This window comes from Gobius niger, assembly GCF_951799975.1.
Source record: "Gobius niger genome assembly, chromosome: 19".
Classification (NCBI taxonomy): domain Eukaryota; kingdom Metazoa; phylum Chordata; class Actinopteri; order Gobiiformes; family Gobiidae; genus Gobius; species Gobius niger.
Window position 1 is genome coordinate 18,123,614 of NC_136870.1, and position 19,864 is coordinate 18,143,477.

Genomic DNA, 19,864 nt, shown 5'->3' on the forward strand with positions numbered 1-19,864 from the left:
AACAATTCAAAACCTCCACTATTTATAATCTGAATGGTCAAAAGTCCGGACAGGAAAAAGTTTGGCTCAAAATTAAAACTATCGTAACGTTTCATGTCTTTTCTATCAACATAAATTGTTCTAACAATATTCAAACACATAGCCACCCCCCCGCCCAAAGAAAAATCACCCAGAGTGAAATTGGCCCCTTCCCAGCACTGAAATCCTGATATCATTAAATTATAGAAGGTGAACCCAACCTATTTGACCTTCAACCTGAGAAGTACTCTTGAATGAAAAAATAATCAAGTTTTCAAGCCCTGAGCCAGCCTAATTAAAGCTACCTCTGAGAAGAACCCAATTGTCTTAGCGTGATTTAGTTAGAGGCCTAATTAAAATACTTGAAGCGACCTCCAAAGTTTTGCACGGGTAATGGGCTAAGTCAACGCATCATGGAACTAGGGGGAGGATTTGGCAGGGCTAAGACCAAAGCAGTATTAAATGGTGGTGTGCTAAGAGGCCGGTTTCCTGGCGTTTAACCCCCCGACAGGATCAGACACTGTGTGCCATTGACACCGCTAATCCTGCCTGCGTGTTCAGACCTCCGTCGCATGTGAGGACACCGATACCACACACCCGAAAGCCATTTCCCCAAAAGAAAACCAGGCCCACCCTCAAAGGCTCTTAGATCAACATGACAGTTGTTACTAAGAAGCTAAAGGTACAAATGAAAAGTGAGAATATCAAGTAAAACATTCATTATAGCACATTATTTTATAAATCCTATATATCATGCTTTTAGTATTTTAGCTTTAGATACCATAGTCTTAATAATGTTTATGTCTTGAAAGAAACCTCCTGGTGCTGTTCTCTCCTCAAACACATACCTAGAGATATGTTTCGAGCCACTAGCGCATATTTGAGTAATCTTAAGATCTAGATCTTCACCTGTGGCTAATCTTTGCTCCCAAAAAAGCTCCTCCAGAAGAGTCACGTATTCAGGAAATGTTTTCTTCAGCTCTCAGTCTCTTGCCTCAATCTCTCGCCAAGTAAAAACACTCGGCATGACTTCACTACAGCCACACAAGTCGTGCACACTTTTTTTTTCTCTTTGCTGAAACAGCTGCTTAGCAAAGGTGTGTACAGTAACTTCCGTGAAGGATCAGGAAGTGAAACAATATCGCAACAAAGTCTGACTTCAATGCACCATAAAACCTCCTCTTTAATTCAGACTCAAGAAAGGCTAAACCTGCCCATTACTACTTCAGGAACAAGCCCCCAACTAAACCAGGATCTGTTTCAAAAATCAAGACACAGCAGCACCATCGAGTTTGAAAACCGATGCATTAAAAGTTATCGAACATAAAACGTCCAAGCTTCATTTACCCCGAGAAACATGCCCATCCTTAAGCTTTCAGATTCTCACATAACGAGTGACCAATGCGTTCCCCCCACCCGTGTCCCCACCCTTCCCAAACATTTGCGTACATCTGAGGAAGGTAATGCATGCAAGTTTTGATTAAATCCCTCCCTTATGTTCTTTGGCCCACGGCTAACGGACCATTAACGCTCGTGCCACGGACAAATGGATTGCGGGACGGTGCCAGCGCCCTCCCCTCAGCCTGCTCTCTCTCTCTCTCTGCTGCGTGATCACAAAAACACCTTCAATGTGTTTTAATGATCTTGTTACCTTTTGCCTTATGCTTCTCTGGATGACTTCACAGGAGTACTTCATTACACACCGCACACTTCCTGCAGTTCAAGTCTTCTTAAAGGGGAGTTATTCCATTTTGACTTTTTCTTTCAGCTCCATCCGAAACGTCCTTCATTTGCTTCAAGTTTGAGTAACCCTTGTATTAAGTGGATTTTGTTAATAGATAAGACAGGGAAGTGTTCTTCAGATTTGAAAGTCAATCAATCATCACAGGACAAGTGTATTCCTGACGGCCCTATCGGTTTGTTAGCATGCCTTTGGCTCAATATGGCGGCTTGTACTTAGTGCTTTATGACATTTTTTCCCCCGCTGCTGCCAACAGAGGAACCTCCCGACCAAAGTTCTAACGGTAATTGTGGCACTGAACATGTGAAGAAAAAGTTTAGATCACAATGATGCTTTATATGTCCACTTTAATTTCTATTTTATTCAGACAGGAGTGTTTTCTCCGGTTCGGCTTTACCCAAATCTAAAAGCTTCTCGACTGGAGTGTACCGACTATTGACCAGAGTAGCAGCTCATTTGAAAGCTAAGACCAACTAAATTAATCTTAACTCTTTCCTTGCATTGTTACCATGTTATTGTTGTCAAATTTTAGTTATATTTTTGACGCTTTTTCATGACATTTTTGGTAATTTTTTGTCGCTTTTAATGTAACTTTTTTGTGGCTTTTTTGTCACGTTGTTGTAACTTTTTTGTCACCTGTTTTGTCACTTTTTCTGTGCTTTTCTTCCAGTTTTTTTGTTGCGTTTTCATCTTCGTTCATATCTCGTTTACACCACTCTTGTGTCACTTTCTTTCAAGAAGCTTTTAGATTTGGGTAAAGCCGAACTGGAGAAAAGTTAAGGGGTTAACCACTCCTTGCAGCCTTTGTCAAAATTCACCCTGTGCATAACTTCAAATCATAAAAATGCTGCCCAAGAAGTGACTTCCTGTTTCGATCCAGCTCACCAAAATAAAAGCACCATCTTATTCATTATTTCACCAGTTTATTAGTTCAACTTTCTTTCTTTCTGCCCAACTATTAACAGACAAAACACACAAAATGTGTGTATTTAATTATATCCTTGTACAAGTACCTGCTGAACTAATCAATGAGATGAGCTGTGTGCTTTTATTTTGGCGTGCAGGATTGAAACAGGAAGTCACTTCTTGGGCGGCGTTGTTATGCTTGCACAGAGTCTGTGTTATGTCTAGTAAACACAACAGTCTCTCACACATCACATCCAAGAGGGAGGGTTGGTGAAGTGTCTTGCCCAAAGACACGACATATACAAACTTTTGAGATTGCAGAATCAAATACTGCTCACTGTAAATTAGTATCTTGATGTAGCCATGTTGCGCTGAGACAAGTGTCAAAGCTACAGTACATGACACCACCTTTTCTCTCTCTCCACCCTTTCCCGGTAAAGGTCACATCTTTCACTAAGCTACACTCGCCTCTACATCACTGCCTTTTTCCCTCATGCGAGACATTGTTTAAACCCAAACAACAGCTTAATTATGTTGCCCAGGTCCCCAGTTCACCCCCTGCTCCGCCACACCTCATGCTCACAGCCCATCCGAAAAACACCGCGGCCGTACGGTACTTTGTCTTCCTACCTCCCAGCCTCTCTCGCCTTTGTGTCCCCGCCTCTTGTTTCGGTCTTATCGGCGTTTCACACGGCGCGCTCTGTTGCTGTTGACAGTTTGTTAAAAGGCCGCTTTTGTTTATGGAGCTTGAAAAAGGGCAGAGGAACGAGACCTGAGAGGATCGGGCGTACCATCAGCGTTAATGCAGGCGACCTCCATCTGCCGCGGAAGGCTTTGAGGAGATGCCAAACTGCAGACGCTGGGCACTGAGCTCTGCGGAGCGGCGTTACGCATTGGTCATGTTTTCTTTTGGCAGTCGGGCGGGGGGAAAGAATCAGCAAGGGGTTGGAAAATGTTAACTAATTACATATTCTGAAGCAAAGTTTTTTATGAATGTTGAATCATGTGTCAGAAGAACCAAATTCCTCAGTCATGGTGGAAGATACAATAAAGAAGGCTTAATCTTCAGATGGACATTTTTTGATATACAGGTGTCACTCAGAAGATTACAACATCATGACAAAGTTCATTTATTTCTGTAATACAACTTACAGGGGCTAGATGCAAGTTGGCCATTTTATACTCACTACTGCCACCTCAGGCCCCACATGTAACTGCACCTTCTATATTAAGCTCGTGCATGACACCAATTTGGACCCGGAGTAACAACTTTTTGAGTGACAGTGCAGGATTTTAGAGGCGAATTGTTGTGGTGAATAACATTTCTGGAACATGTAGGGGTAAAATCCTGCACTGTAACTCAAAAAGTTCTTACTTCGGGTCCAAATTGGTGTCATGCACGAGCATAATATAGAAGGTGCAGTTACACGTATGGCCTGAGGTGGCAGTAGTGAGTATAAAATGGCCAACTTGCATCTAGCCCCTTTATGCCTTGGCTTGTTATAATTTGGATTATGCCGTCCATTTTCAAAATAATCACATTTTCTGAGATGTTTTATTTGGAGTTTTTGCAAGCTGTGAGCCATAATTATCAAAATTATAACAAATAAAGGCTTGATATATCTCACTTTGCATGATTTTTTTTGGCTTACAGCTTGAAAAAACACAAATTCAAAAGATTGGAATATTGTGAAAGGAACTATATTGTAGTAGGCTCCAAGTGTCACCCTGTCATCAGCTAATTAATTAGAAACACCGTTAGCCATTTTATACTGACTACTGCCACCTCAGGTCTTACATAGGTAAATAGGTCTGGGCTCATTCTACACATAAGGACATTTCTGGAACATGTAGGGGGAGAACAATGCATATTTTTTACATTTTAATCTCCGTATAGTCCCTTTAAGGCAGTAATTCAAGCAAAAGGGCCCAAACCAAGTGCTAAGTGCAAATGCATTATTATAGTTTTCAGAGGACTGACATTCTCTGTTTCAAATCTTTTTTTTTTTTTTATTGATTTCATGTTACATTCTGACCTTCTGACTTTTGAATTTGGGTTTTTTACAAGCTGTAAGCCAAAATAAACAAAAATAAAAACAAAGGCTTGACATATGTCACTGCATGCCATGAGTCTGTATCAAATAGTAGTTTCACATTTTAAGTTGAATTACAGAAATAAATTAACTTTTTCAAAATATTCAAATTTTCTGAGTTTCACTTGTACATAGTTGCAGACATTTCGAGAATCATACTGTGTTGATTCACAGAAGAATATACAATTTAATAATTTGATGATAATTATAGGACTCACTAACTAAAAGAATGCTGTTGTGCAGTGAGTAGTTGCAGAGGCTTTGGCACAGACTGGCAGCCACATTTATGTCAGTCTATTTGATGGCAGCTGTGGCTCTAGAAGTACTTTACTGCAAGTATGGAGAGTGAATGAATATCAGCAGCCTACTCCGAATCCAAAAGTGTTCCTACAGCTACCAATTTTCAAATTAAACACTGCCCTTCTCGTTTTGGCCTGTCCCATGCTATAATTTGTGACTGGACATGGCTGTACAAAACCTTTGGATGACTGAGAGCTTACACAAACACTTGTACAGTATCTTAATTTTGCAGGGTGGGAATAAAAACCTTGATTTAACTTGTCTTTCTGGACTTTTTGTGTAGATTGCATCTGTTTCTCCTCATTTTCCAAAGCATTACAATAATAAAAGAATGCTTTAAAAATGTGGGTTGAATGAAAGTCAAGAATAGTGTAGAAAAGTCGCAAGTTGGCGGAGGGCGAGTTGTCAAACCGAGCCTTAAAATGAATTACAACGCTTCCTATACAACCATAATCAAGCAAACCGTAATTACTCATTATGTTTTGCTGACGCGGACATTCTTGTTGTATTCGTCTGTTCACTTTCAAACTTCGCTAAATGCCTTTGAGTGCGCGTGGTGCAGAGGACAGCACAAACCTAATCTGAAACAGCACATTAACTTTTGGACCCAAATGATAAGTGGGCCTCATTAATATTCATGGCACAGCACCAAACTCTGCCTCCGCCTCTTGTTTTTCGCGCCGCTATTGATTGCGAGCTAAAGGTTGTTGGACCCGGGACACTTGAGCCGAAGGAGTCCGAGTCACTGATGCGCACAGGAAAGGTCGCCGTTGACAAATTAGTTCCTGGCCGGGTCAGTGAGAGGGGTCGCGAGCTGGTGGGGAGGAGGTCGAGGGTCAAGTTTGTGCAAACACAGGCGCACCGTGTTGCAGCTACTTCTGCAGCTGAGGACTTTGGAGCAGTACTTTTGTTTGCAGACTTTTAGTAATGTATTCCACTGTCATACACATGCTTCTCCACACTGAGTAAATAGCCTAAATCTAAATTGGTCTAAAAAATGTTTTTTTTAAATTAATATGTCTAATTAATGGACTTAAAGCAGTACTAAATAACTTTCAGTTTACCTTAATAAATCCTTTTCGTAGTCCCTCTGGGGGTAATAAAAGTGTTAATGGGATGATTTGAGGTTCTTTAATCTCCCCCGGTGTCTTTGGCCAGAAAACCACACTTGCAACTTCGCTGCACCGGGTCGGAGGCGCAATACACACTAATAGAATCAAGAAGAAGCTAGTAGGCTAACGGGCAAAGCTAACTGCGGGCTAGCGCCACTGAAAGAAAAGATCTCCACTGCAATTGGATGTACAATAGCCCTCTCGGTGTTTCTCTTTTCTGTCAGTGTAGTATTTACTCTCACAGACAATTTAATGAGTAAAAAAACACAACATGTTACAACACCTGCAGTGCAGCTTAAGGCCTCTAGGGGCATGAGGTACTGCTTTAAATACAAGTTTCACTAAACCTCAGTCAATATGACATGACAATGTGACATGCTGCATGTCATTTTGAAGGACAGAACCTGGAGAATTCAATCGCTGAGTTAGCTTTATCATCTGCAAATGTATTTTGGATTGGTGTGCAAAATGCCGTGGCTAGCAACAGTATGCTAATGCGAGCAACAACTACAGCAGGGAAAGAAACTACGATTAAACTAACTATGATTGAACAAGGACAATTAATGAGAAAAAAAAACGTAACATGCTATGACACCTGCAGTGGCGCTTATGGCCCCTAGGGGCATGAGTTACCATGTCTACCCCTGAATAACACTCAACTTAAAGCAGTACTAAGTTTCTCCGAGTTTAGTTATACTTTTGCTCGATCTATATTGGGACCGATTTAGTCATGATTTGATCTTGATCAAGGCTTAGAGGCACTTGGAAGGTTCAATATTTTAAGAAGTGGTCCCTAGTGTGAAATGTTTGTAACTAAATAAGATAAAGACATTTGAATACATTTGAATAACTAAGATAGGTATATTATTATTTGTCTTAACCATGTTGTTTTTCTGTTTTATTCGCCACATGCTGACGTGCCAAGTTTCATGAGATGTTCCCAAAAAGTTACTCTGCCTAATCTCTCGTCTCAGCTTCAGTCCGTCCGGGATGGTCCATGTTGTGTTTTTCCACTTCGTATCAAAAACATCTGTTGCTTTAAGGCCTTCCACAAGAGTCTCCAAAGTTGCCCACAACGATCTGGACATGCGAGCCTTAAGCCGCGGAGGAAGTAGAGCCACCCTGACCCCTTTCCTGTCAAGTGGATTTGCATTTATGGCCCGGTACACCTGTCGTCCAGATGCACTCAGGTATTTCCTGTGAAGACCATGGATCCTTCTTCAGTTTTAGTGTAATTCAAACAATCCTGTATAGTCTTAAGTATCTTGTATCTCATTTTATGTACCTAAACGCTTCCTTTCTTGTCTTCTAAGTGATATTTTGTTCTTGTCTTTAACTGGCAATCTCCTAACTATCCCTTCAAAATGATATTGGGTTAATGTTGTGCATCTTCTAATTAAAAGTGTGGCAAACATTTACTTGAACGATATTATAATCTGACTGTGCAAACAGCTTGTAATGAGGTTCGCGTTCCTTTGTTCATTATCGTTATCTGATCACGTTCTCTGTTTTGAGGTAAAAAGTTGAAGACCCCCGCCGTTGTCTCATTTACTTCCGTTAAATTGGGTTGAGCGCTCGAGAAAAGCCTCTTAAATTCACACTTTTGGACACTCCATTAAGTCTGTTTTGATTGAGAGTGTGGATTTGATGTGTTAATCTGCTCCTCGACGAATGATTCCTGTTTTGGGCAAATCAGAAAAACCTTCTCGCACCGATGGAAGGAAAAAAAAAAGGGTAAGATATACAGTTTTGAGAGCGCCTTTGATCAGAAGTGCTTGGGTTTCGCACGAGCGTTTGGATTCCTTTCACTGAGCGCACTTAGCACACAGGGACTCAGGGAGATTTAGGCAGACTTTAATGCCTGTTTGCAGAGCTCCGGAGGGGGATTTGGGCCAACACGTTATGGCTGAGGTGAAGGCGGCGACGAAGGAGCCACACAAGACGATATCAGGGAACCGTCTCTTCAGATTAATGAATTTTATTGCTGTGTAATAATGCCTGTATTCTATCCAGGCCATTTTAGAGAGTGTGGCATTCAGGTTTGGTTTGGAATCTGTCGCAGCAGAACTTTCAAATCTCATGAAAACGGCATTAAAGACAATGTGACAAAAAAGAAACCTTCAGGTCTTTGTTGTAACCTCCGTCTATGAGAAGAAGAAGAAAATTGTAAATGATCCTTCTGAGAGATCATTCCTTTTGGCCGTTCAGCCCAAAAAACAAATATAACAAATGTAAAAATGTATTTATTCCATTGTTCATACAGTTTGTGAATAAGAACGTGTTGTGTGCATTCCACTTTTTAATAATGCTTGTATTTGTTTGTGTTTTGGCCATACCGCCTTTGCTCTGCCCGATCCCGTCAGACCTCGGAAGCTAAGCAGGGAAGGGCCTGGTCGGTACTTGGATGGGAGACAGTTTGGGAACACCAGAAAGACTGGGTGAATGTGGTGTGTGAGTGTGAGTGGTTGGTGGTGGTCCGAGGGGCCGATGGCATAGACTGGTTTCCTCGCTTCCAACAGTCTACCCCAGGGCAGCTGTGGCTACAACAGTAGGTTACCACCACCGAGTTTGGAGTGAACGAATAATGACGACAGTGTGGCGCTTTGAGAAACTTGGTAATACAGGCTTGTAAAGCACAATACAAGTGTAAGGCATTATTGTATTTTGCTTAACCTCTTGACCCCTGCCCTAACCAAGTGCGTTTTCTCCAGTTCAGCTTGACCTAAACCTAAGGTTACAGGCTGTAGGCTAGTGTGACACCTTATTTGAAAGCTAAGACCTACAAAAGTCATCTAAATGGATCCCTTTCCTTGCGTTGTTGTCAATTGTTTTGCTTTTTTGCTGCATTTTCGTCACATTTCTTTCCACATTTTTTTTGTGTCACTCTTTTGTGGGTTTTCGTCACACATTTTTGTCCTGTTTTCTTCAGTTTTTCATGACTTTTCTGTCACTCTTGTTGCGGCTTAATTACTGCATTTCCCTCGCACGTTTTTGTCACATTTTTTTTGCTATTGTCACAAGCATTTAGATTTGGGTAAAGCCAAACTGGAGACAAAATGTGCCCGGTTCAGGTGGGTCTTTCTCTATCATATAAGCAACTCAGAAAACATCTGAAATAAAGTTTAAAAAGAGCTTGTGTATTTTACTTTGTCTCTTGTGTGTGGAGTGTGATGCATGTATGTTGTTAAATGAGCTTTTGCCATTTTGTTCCAATACATGAATATAAGCCACCTACATGCGACCCAATCACCAGTACAATGTGCCAGAGGACTAAACGTCTGGTTTATTGAGTGTGCAAAGGTTTTTAGTTGTGAAGTGATTTATCAATATGCCTTTTGCCCGATTGGGTCAAAGCGCTAACAGACTCAATAGAGGTCAGGAACAAACGTGAAAACAATCGAACATGAAGTGTAAAACCCGCCCTGGTCTTCGTTAGTTTATCGCACGCAAACTGAATTCAATGCAGCTCAATCCCGTGCTCTTTTGAACAAGAGAAGTGCATTAAATATGCAAGTAATACGATGTTTTTCAAGCAAACAGTTTAAGCCTTACCATCTTTTTTTCCAAGTTCAAAAGAAATGTTTTTGTTTTCACTTAGCTAAAACATGCGTTCACAGTGAGGGGAGAATGAAGCGTGAGTAATCTCATAAAATAAATATGTTCTGAGTTGGTCTTAATCTCTGATGTTTGTCGTCGCTGCATAATATATCGCAGGTGACATTTGGTAGACTTTTCAGACCGGAAGATTGCACTTAAAACGAGGAAAAAGTGGCAAAAGCAACTGCACTTTCAAGATACATATTCTCCCTATGTCCAGTGCAGTGTTGACAAAAAAGTCCAGTGCTTGGCCGCCGTGAATCAAAGCAGCGAAAGGTTAAATACTCCTGGGGCTTGCAGACGCATTTTTCAGCGAGAAGGGGGGTGTAATAGGATCAGTACTTCCATAACATTGCGCTAGACCCAATCCTTCGTCGTCTTTGGCAGTTTAGCCTTCAAAGAGAGACTTGGTGTGTCTGTCACGCCCGGTCAGGGAGGCGGGAGGGGGGGGGCACGAGGAAGAAAGTGCATTTTTTTGGTCGCAAACTCAATTTCCTTGGTGAGCTGAAGAGGCCATGGTTGTAAAGTCGTCAGTCGAAAAAGAGCCCGTTTAATTTGCTTCACTTGAAGTATCTCTCTATTGGCTCGAGCGGAGTGGGTGCATGTCCCTCTAACCACAATAATGACATACCAGAGAGGGCTAAGATGGAATTGTTTATGTTGTTCATGTTATCTTAGTAACAGGAACAATGTCATAAGTGGACAAGAGGGCAATTATTTTAAACCACATGAAAGAACAGGCTACATTGTGTCTGACTCTCATCGGGGTTAAAGGAGGAACGTTTTTTACAGCATGCAATGACAGTTAAAGGAAGAAAGATATGTTACTTATGCATTTGAATTGACAATGTTTTAACTTTATTGAAAAGGCCTACATTACGCAAATCATCCTTGCATCATGTTTATTCCATGTCTATTTACTACACTTAATAAACCTTCTCAGTCTCTGGGTTTCCAAAGTATAAAAGTCAAGTTTTGAAATGTTTTACAGCTGAGTGACTTTTATCAACATTCTTTTTCCCTTTGTCAATTTGTTATTTTTACCCCCAGCCCAAACCTGGGATACCTTTGTAGTCGTGTAGTGGAAAGCCATACCAGTACAGTTTTAATGGAACTGAGAATATTTTAAGAGTTTACGCAGTATTTGAACTTTTTTTTTTTAGATTAGTAAAGGAATGGACAAACGAGGAGGTATCCGGGCAAGACTCCCAGCTAAGCCACACATGCCTTCCATGGTTCTGGCAACTGTATGTTCACTGGAGAATAAAACAGATGAACTGCTAAGCTCTTCCTAGAAGATGGTGAAAGACTGTTGTCTGGATGGAGCTGCAGGAGGCTGTGGAAGGAGGAGGTGGAGCGGACCAGTGCAGGACACCACGCTCTGAAACAGGGACAAACCCAGGAGGCGCTGCACCGGAGACTGAAGGCAGCCAGCCAGGTTTCCTCCAGGTGCTACAGTTTCCCTACTTCCAAAAACATGCTGCTCAGGTTGGCCCACAATGGCGGCGCGGCTCAGTTGCAGCGGCTCAGGACTAACATCTGAACACAATTTCGTACAATGACAAATAAAGCACTGTCTTACTTACGATTATTTTTACGTTTTTGTGCAATCATATTCACTCAAAATCCCGTTTGGGGGTCAGTCGATATCTGCTGGTGCATGGGATGGATTTGGCCCATTGGTCTGACGTTGTACACCTCTGCTATGTATGCGAGTATTTCAAAATCCAAGTCAAAAGAGACAACATTACCTTACATGTTGTCTTCATTCACACTCCTAAGGCGCAATACATAAAAATATCAAAATGTGTTTGTTGATGGCCAAAAATCGGGTAAAGTTCAGCGTTGAAATCCTGCCAGTGGAGCGTTGTTTTCTATTGTGTAAGAAGCGTGTTTCGCGTGAGTCTCGGAGGAGGTGAGCAGGCCTGAGGAGATTATTATCTACTGCAGGTGAAAACAGAGAACAGCTGTGGTTCAGTGAAGGCGGCTCTGTTCAGATCAAACCACCGTCCGCACATGGCCAACAAGCGGATTCAGGGCAAGGGGCCAATCTGACACCTTTTAAAGTAGCTCCATTATTATTTTCATTGCGAGGAAACAGCTAATATTCATGACACACTCTGAATGAAGTAAACAGTAACACACTCACAACATAGTGACTCATTTAAATCACTTTGACAAAGGCTGCACAACTAAATACCCGCGATCCTCCTGCCAATGCTTTCCAACCATCTCCGCTGATCTTGATATCAAAGCAGTTCTTTTGTCCCGGGGTACGCGGGGGTATTGGATGACTTGAATGGGGTGAATGTGCAGCCAGGGCGAAGGCAGTGGGCAAGCGGGCAGGACGGGGGGTTAGAGTTAGGGCTATATGTTCACCTCGGTTCGGGACGCTCACCAGCTGCTGTCTGTAACGGGACTCCTGACCCCCCCCCCTCCCCTCCCCTACACCTGGATCACTTACCTGACACGGAGACCAAACAGAGGCACGTAGCCACGAATCAAGGAGGTCATTTATCGGGACAGGTGCTAAATAGTGAGCGCAAGCGGGACAATACAATATCGCCATTTGTTGTGGCTAATTTAGCATTTGATATCATGGCCCTAAATCTGAAATGGAAATGAGACAATGCTGCGTTTGTAAAAAATGTGGAAACAACTCTGCTGGATAAGGAAACACCTGGTAAATTACCCCTGAGTGTGTGAAACTGCTTCTTTTTAATTTATTTTTACAAAAAAAAAAAAAAATTAAAACACCATGCTCTGTAAGTACAAGTCGAAATAAAGTAATAGCATAAAACAACAACCTCAAAATAGCGAAATAGCCAATAGACGAAAACAAGGATGAAAACGCAACAAAAATGAGACAAAAACATGACAAAAAAACAAAAAAAACAAAGAAAAAGCCGCAAAAAGTGACAACAACACAACAAAAAAGTGGCAAAAAAGCAATAAAAACATGACAAAAAAGTGACAAAAAGACGACGAAAACACAACAAAAAAGTGGCAAAAAAAGCAATAAAAACATGACAAAAAGCGACAAAAACATGACAAAAACTCTTCAAAAATGTAGTGACAATTTAACATAAAAGTCACCATCATTTTTGTAGGTCTAAGCTTTCAAAAGAGGCATCAGACTGTTGCCTGAAGCTTTTAGATTTGGATAAAGCTGAACTGGAGAAAATGTACTCGGTCCATGGTTAATGGTTTTGTTATACTAACATACATTTGATTATAAACTGTGTGGACAAACTACTAAAATGTTAAATAATTTGCTTGCAATTCCAAATTCTGAAATGCAGCTGAAACAATTGTAGTAATGTAAAATAACAGTGTGTGTTTTAATGACTTTATATAACAAAAAGAAAATAGTCAAATGTTGTAACTACAAGGTGACATAGTGTTATAGCAGGGTAAAGGTTACAATGTAAAACTGGCACAGACGTTCCTATTTAAATCAAAAAGAAAAAATGTGAGCATGTTTATTAAGTCCACCCTTTACACCGTGATCCAGACCTGGCTCCGAGCTGCGGCGGTTTGTGGACGCGCTCAAACCCACAGGGGGCAGCGGGTTTAACAAGCGTGTACTGCCACTACTGCATCCACTGCGATACACACGCCCTCGCTGCATTTTAATTGTCTTTTTTTTTTCTTCTTCCTTTTCGACGTTCTTCATTCTTCGCATTCACGAGTTTTACGACACTGTGACCATGAAGCACTAAAATACACCGAAAAGTCCCATCCTTGAAAACGTCCACAAAGTTTACGAGTGTGTTTTAAAGGGCCAGTGAGCGCATTCAACGCATTGTATAGAGTGTGTGCCGAAGATAGTGGTGGTATTTTAAACAGTGAATCATACATTGTTAATTTGAGGTTTGCGGGAGTGTAACGCTATTAAAGATATACTGTATTAGTCGATAGGTATTAAAGGACACATAGACAAAGTAGTTATTCAGCCACATCAGACAGAGACTTTAAAGCAGTACAAAGTAACGTGTTTACCTTAATAAATCCTTTCCGTAGTCCCTGTGGGGGTAATACAAGTGTTAATGGGATGATTGGAGGGGTCTTTCATCTCCCCCTGGTGTCTCTGGCCAAAAAACATGCTTGCAACTTGACAGCCACCGGGCCGGAGCAACCAATACACACTAATAGAATCACAAAGAAGAAGCTAACAGGCTAACAGGCAAAGCTAACTGCGGGCTAGCGTCACTTTAAACTGGATTTACAGCCAAGTTTGAGTGAAAAAAAATTATATCCATTGCATGATTGCATGTACAATATCCCTCTCTCCCTTCGCCTTTTCTGTCAGCGTAGTATTTACTCTCCAAGACAATTAATACGTTAAAAAAAATCATAATTTGCTCGGACACCTGCAGTTGCGCTTATGGCCTCTAGGGGCAAGAGTTACTTAGTACTGCTTTAAATGGTAGCAAAGCAAAGACACAAACGGGACCTTAGATAGAGACCCAAATGACCAAGAGAGCAGGTGGTCAATCTAAATACCCAGAGTCTCGCAGTACATGTAAATGATCATCAGTCCAACCAATCCATCTCCTGATTACACAGTGTGCGAGAGGAACAACTTGTCATCCGTGCGAAATGCAAGAGGCCGTGGAGGGCATAATTCGCACTATGAGTGACCCCGGCGCGCTCATTTGTCAGCGCAATGCAAACCATAACCAAATCTGTTGAGGTGAAATGCCTCGGGGTCGGCTGTTATGATATTATGATCAGTGACGCTATGCAAACATACACCGTGTTGTGTGTCATGGGGCAAGGGGCAGACCCCGTCCCAAAGCAAGTCAAAGCTGGTTCAGTCCGGGCCCATTGGAGATAAGATTATATGTTATATGGGCTCTGTGCACGCAAGTGACATGTGACTTCTGGGCGCAACCTCTGGACGCCGCAATATTTTGCACAAATCACGGGCAGTGAGGTACTGATGGGAAGTCACTGGCTACACATTAAAAACATTACGTTGGATTTAGATACTTGATGGGAGGAAATGTCTGTGTTCACTGAGATTGGACCTTTTATTTCAGAGCTAACGGCTAGAATCAAAGAACAAAGTGGCTCGTTCAAAATCTTGGTGCTATTTTAATTTGTATTTAGTGTTGGCCTTTAGTTTCAAGACAAAAACACCTACACTGATGAGCACGGAAGATTCCTCCAGTAAATTATTTTATATATCCTTTAATACCAATCTACTTAAACAGTATAGTCTTAAATAGCTTTACACTCCCACAACCTCAAATGAACAATGTATGATTCACAGTTTAAAATACCACCACTATTTAGCTCAAGACATGTCATCTTGAGCTATTTTGTTTTTTCGGCAAGACACCGCCACTAACTCCTTTTTCTTTTCTTCAAAGTCTACATAGGGTTGACACTGTATATCCGGCTTCTTTGAGGTTCATTACTAACTGTAGGGCCGTGACCCATCACTGTGAACTGTATTCTCGAGTGGGATGGCCTTCTTTGTCCTCCAGGAGGCCGGGTCATTGGTATACTTTTATTTATAAGGCCATGCCTGGTCTCCTGCCCTCTTACATCTGTAACTTAATCTCGCGGAGGAGTGTTGGCTCTTACTTGCGTTCAAATGATCATTTGTTGCTCACTGTTTCATTTGCCTGCACAGAACTGGGGAAAAAAGGGCTTTTGTTCACTCAGCTCCTTCTTCATGGAACACGTTACAAAAAGACTGGAAAATAACTGAACTTATTTCGTTGAACGCTTTTAAGTCCAGACTGAGAACACTTGAGTCGACCTTTTTACATTGTAACATAATGTGTATAACGTGTATTGTAATTCTAATTGTGACTAAACTGTATTGTTTGCTGCCTCTTGTCCAGGACTCCCTTGAAAAAGAGTTTTTTTTAATCTCAATGGGACTTTCCTGGTTAAATAAATGAAAAAAACTCGTAGGATAATAACGGGACAGGAAGAGCAGTCGGCAGGATAATTAGGCAGATTTTAGCCCCGATTCTCCCTTTCCGACAATCTTAAGGATGTCGGGCCCCCTCCGATCTCAAATCAGGGATATTCAACTTGTCTGTTGACTGTAGCCAATCAGAAAGCGAGATGATGAGGTGACCAGGAAGCACCGGGAAGTACAGAGGGGAATCTAAAATCTAAACAGCTGTCATGGCGAAACCAGAAAGTCCGATGGACCAAAAAAGCAGCGACACATCACAAAGGATAAACAAACAACAATTTATCTTCTCTGTCCGCCATGTTTGTTTACACTGAAGTTTGATCTCGAGATTTCCCGTCTGACGGTCCGGTTCGATTCCTGTACTGGGCGGGTCTTTTTGTGTGGATTTTCCAACTGTCTCTGGTTGTACTCCTGACAGAGTTTTCTCTTCAGGCACGACAAATTCTAATAAAGGAACAAATAAAAACAACATAAGCATTTAGATCTATAGCTTCACTTCCAAAGGCCTAACATAACCACAACAGCTAGCTCTTTGGCCCACCGCTCCAGCCCTATGTTATAAATAATTGCTTTTGACTTTTTTCTCTCTCTTCTCTTGTGTTTGCATGCAGTCCCTTCCCTCCGCACCCCGGCACTCTGGCCAAGTTAATAATTAAAAACGCTCGCCTTCGCCACATTGAGTACACTCTCGCCGTTATAGTTTTTATTGTGTACAAGTCACATGATGTATCGGTCGGCGATATACACAGCGTCCCATTGTCAGCGGCAGATTTCCGTTTGTGTTTAAGGTTCTCGTGTGAGCGTCTAAGCCCTGCCAGTAAAAGTGATGGGTTTTTATGAGATGACCTCCGTGACCTCTAGGGGCGCTGTTGGTAATGAGTTGGCGGTAAACAGGGCCAGATTGTCATTTATTCATAAGGCAAACAGAAACGCTGCGGTGAATGGAAATAAGTGAGCCATGATTTATTTATTAAGGGGTTTCATGTCAGGTCTCGCAGGCTAATATTTTTTCTTGGCTAAAATAACAGTTTGTTCAACCCTGTGGCCATTTGTAAAGTCAGGATGTTTTTTTTTAGGATGGACTAACAAAAGAAAGCACCACTGGGCAGCAACAAGTCTGTTCATGGTTTGTTCATGTTAAAGCCTGATTTAGTGACAATAGTGAGTGCCCAGGCGCCGTTTTCACAGACCTGAGTCGACCCATGTGGACGCACACATTTACTAAGCCGGGCTTCGTGCTTACAAAGAGAGTTTCTGAAAATATAAGTGTTTTGTCTTCGTGTGGCTTTAGCCCAAGTCAGGTAATTCTTGAATTTGGCAGTAGACATCTTTAAAGAGGATAGATGCAAGTTGGTCATTTTTATACTCACGACTGCCTCTATATTAAGCTCGTGCATGACGGCACTTCGGACCAGAAGTAACAACTTTTTGAGTGACAGTGCAGGATTTTAGAGGCTGTTGTGGTGAATAGATCTGGGCTCATTCTACACATGTAAGGGGATGAAAATACTTAGTTTTAACATTTCTAAACTCTGTATAGTCCCTTTAACTACTTAACAATAGTATATAGCAGGGGCCCCCAACTAAGTCAGCTCGAGGTCTGCAAACTTTTCTTTCGAACTTTCAACATTATGTCCAGGGTCCGGACATATGCAGTTATTATTCTAGAAAAAGGTTAAAACGTGAGCATAGGCTGTCTATTTACATAACAGAGCTGATCAATGAATCAATAATTTTGCCATTTTATTCCAATGTTATTTAAATTGCTTAGATGTATTAATCAGCCTTAGAAATTAAGCATAATATACTTAATTTCTAAGGCTGAATTATTGAGAGGATGAAAAGGCCTCTGGAGGTCCGGATCTGGATCCAGGTTCACCAGTTGTGGACCCCGGTATGTATTTGTGAAGAAAAGCATTTGGTCATCAGTATGTTACATGTTTAGCAGCTGCTAACAGTTGTTCTATGGCTCGTTTCTCTTCTTTACTATTTTTAGCTAATCGTAGTTGAAGGACAGTTTCTGATGCTGCCCCCAAACATGGCGGATTTCTTCTTATAACAATAGATCCCATCAATGCACATACACATGAATTCATTGCATACTTACTATGATTCTGATGCACAGACGCTATATTTCCTTCTCGACGTGCAGGCCTCTGATTCTGTCCAACTTGTGGCCGTCCTGTTTAGACTCCTGTCGCCTGCTTTTCATCCGCCGAGAGGAAAATTTGACTTAAACATGAACATCCCTAATCCTGTGTCAGGGTCAATTACGAGCCTTTGACGAGCTGCAGCGCGTTGCTGCAAAATAGTTCGCTCTGAAGGAAAGATGCGTGAAGACTTGAAATCCAAACACACACGCGACTGGAAAGAGTCCCGCTCCTCTCAGACCATCCTCGTTTACTCATTTAGAGTCGTCTGCCCCGCACGCAGCAACAGGGGCCGTTCAAAGAGCTCTTGTCAGGGGCTTTCCTTGGAGTTACACGAGGGAAAATACTTAGCTGACAGATAAACAAGCAGGCGTGTTCGTAAAGTATGTCTTTAAGCTTAAAACCAACATTTTTGTACAAACATTTGCGCACAAATCCATTCTGTCACAACCAGAAAAATCAGTGCGAAACAAAAGAAATGTAAGGTGTGGACATTAAAATAAACAAGCTGCTTTTGTCTAAAAGAAAGTTTGTTTTCAATTTCACTCAGCAAGAATCACAGCAACTGTTGTTGATATTAGGCTTTACAAATATAAACTGATTGAATTTATTTAACACCGAAACCACATACATTTTGATTATTACACTAAACGATTACAAAAAGAGCATAATGTAAAAAATTAAAAAGAATAATAAAAAAAAATATATATTATTAGTTTTTATTTAATTATACAAAAAGACAAACAAACAATACGTAACAATTTCAACAGTTACAATACATTTTTCAAACTAACACCAAGCCAGGATTACAAAACAACAGTCTTGACTAGACCGAAGTCAAAGGCACTTCAGCACAATGCATTCCAAAAAGTCAAAAAAATAAAATAGTAGTAAATGTTTGGTTGATGATGAGGGATTATTTTCCCTTTGCGTTTCATGTGCATCCTGCTTTTGCTGAACATAGAAAAAAACAGCCCTGTGTGATGATGTCATCAGGCCGCACTGCTCAGTTTGCTTGCTCAGTTTGCCCTTGTGTGAGGGCTGGCCAGCAGGGGGCAGGTGTGAAACAGAGACCTCTCCTCAATCGAGGCATATCTGACATGATTTGTACTTTTATGACTGTTCAGAAAACAGAGAATATTCAGCATCGTTTTTTGATGAATAAATAAATAAAATAAAAAATAGTCTTTTTTTAAAGGCAATAAATAATCGTTTAAATGATTGTGATTTCAATAACCGAGCAGCCTTACTGTACCTTAGTGAATGACGGCAAAGCACATTGTTCACCAAACGCCCGCCCACACTGTAACTTAGGAGCGTCACATCAGATCGGGACCTCTTTGAACCCACTCCTTTAGACGCAGGCTCACTTTCAGATAAAGCAGAGATTGTGAAAGTGCCTCGGTCGGTGGTCCTCTCCCTGGACCTCCCTGCACACGATTTAATTCAAAGTGCTTTACAGAACAAGGCAAAAGATGCTCCATTTCTTCCTGTCTTCAATGTTATTAAACCAACATGAAATAATATTACACACTAGCCTAGTGCTATGAGTTGTTTCTGTATTTTTGTGATTCATTTAGATTTTTTTTGGAAGAGATTCCTAAAAACATCAGGCTCACTCTGAATGCTGCACCGCTGCCCTCCGTCTTCAAAGCACTTTCCCTGATCCTTTCATCATTTTACATGGGCCAGTGTGATACCTAAGACCTCCACTTCACACGCACCACTTATAGACGCTGTTTTTGGAGCACTGCGGGTTGTTATGTTTAAGCGGCCCACCCGTCTTCAGCCCCGGCGAGTGTCCCGCGAGTGTGTGCGGGGCAGGGGTAGCGTGAGGAGAGGCCTAACTCGATAAGACCAGGGCTTTTTATTGGTGAAGGTTTGAGGCTAATTGTGCACAGGTGACGCTCAGGTGCTTTGAATATTTTCGGAAGATAAATGCTAAGAAGGCCCACACAAGGGGAGGGTGTTTGTGTAACCATGACAACAGCCTGGTCAGTGTCAGC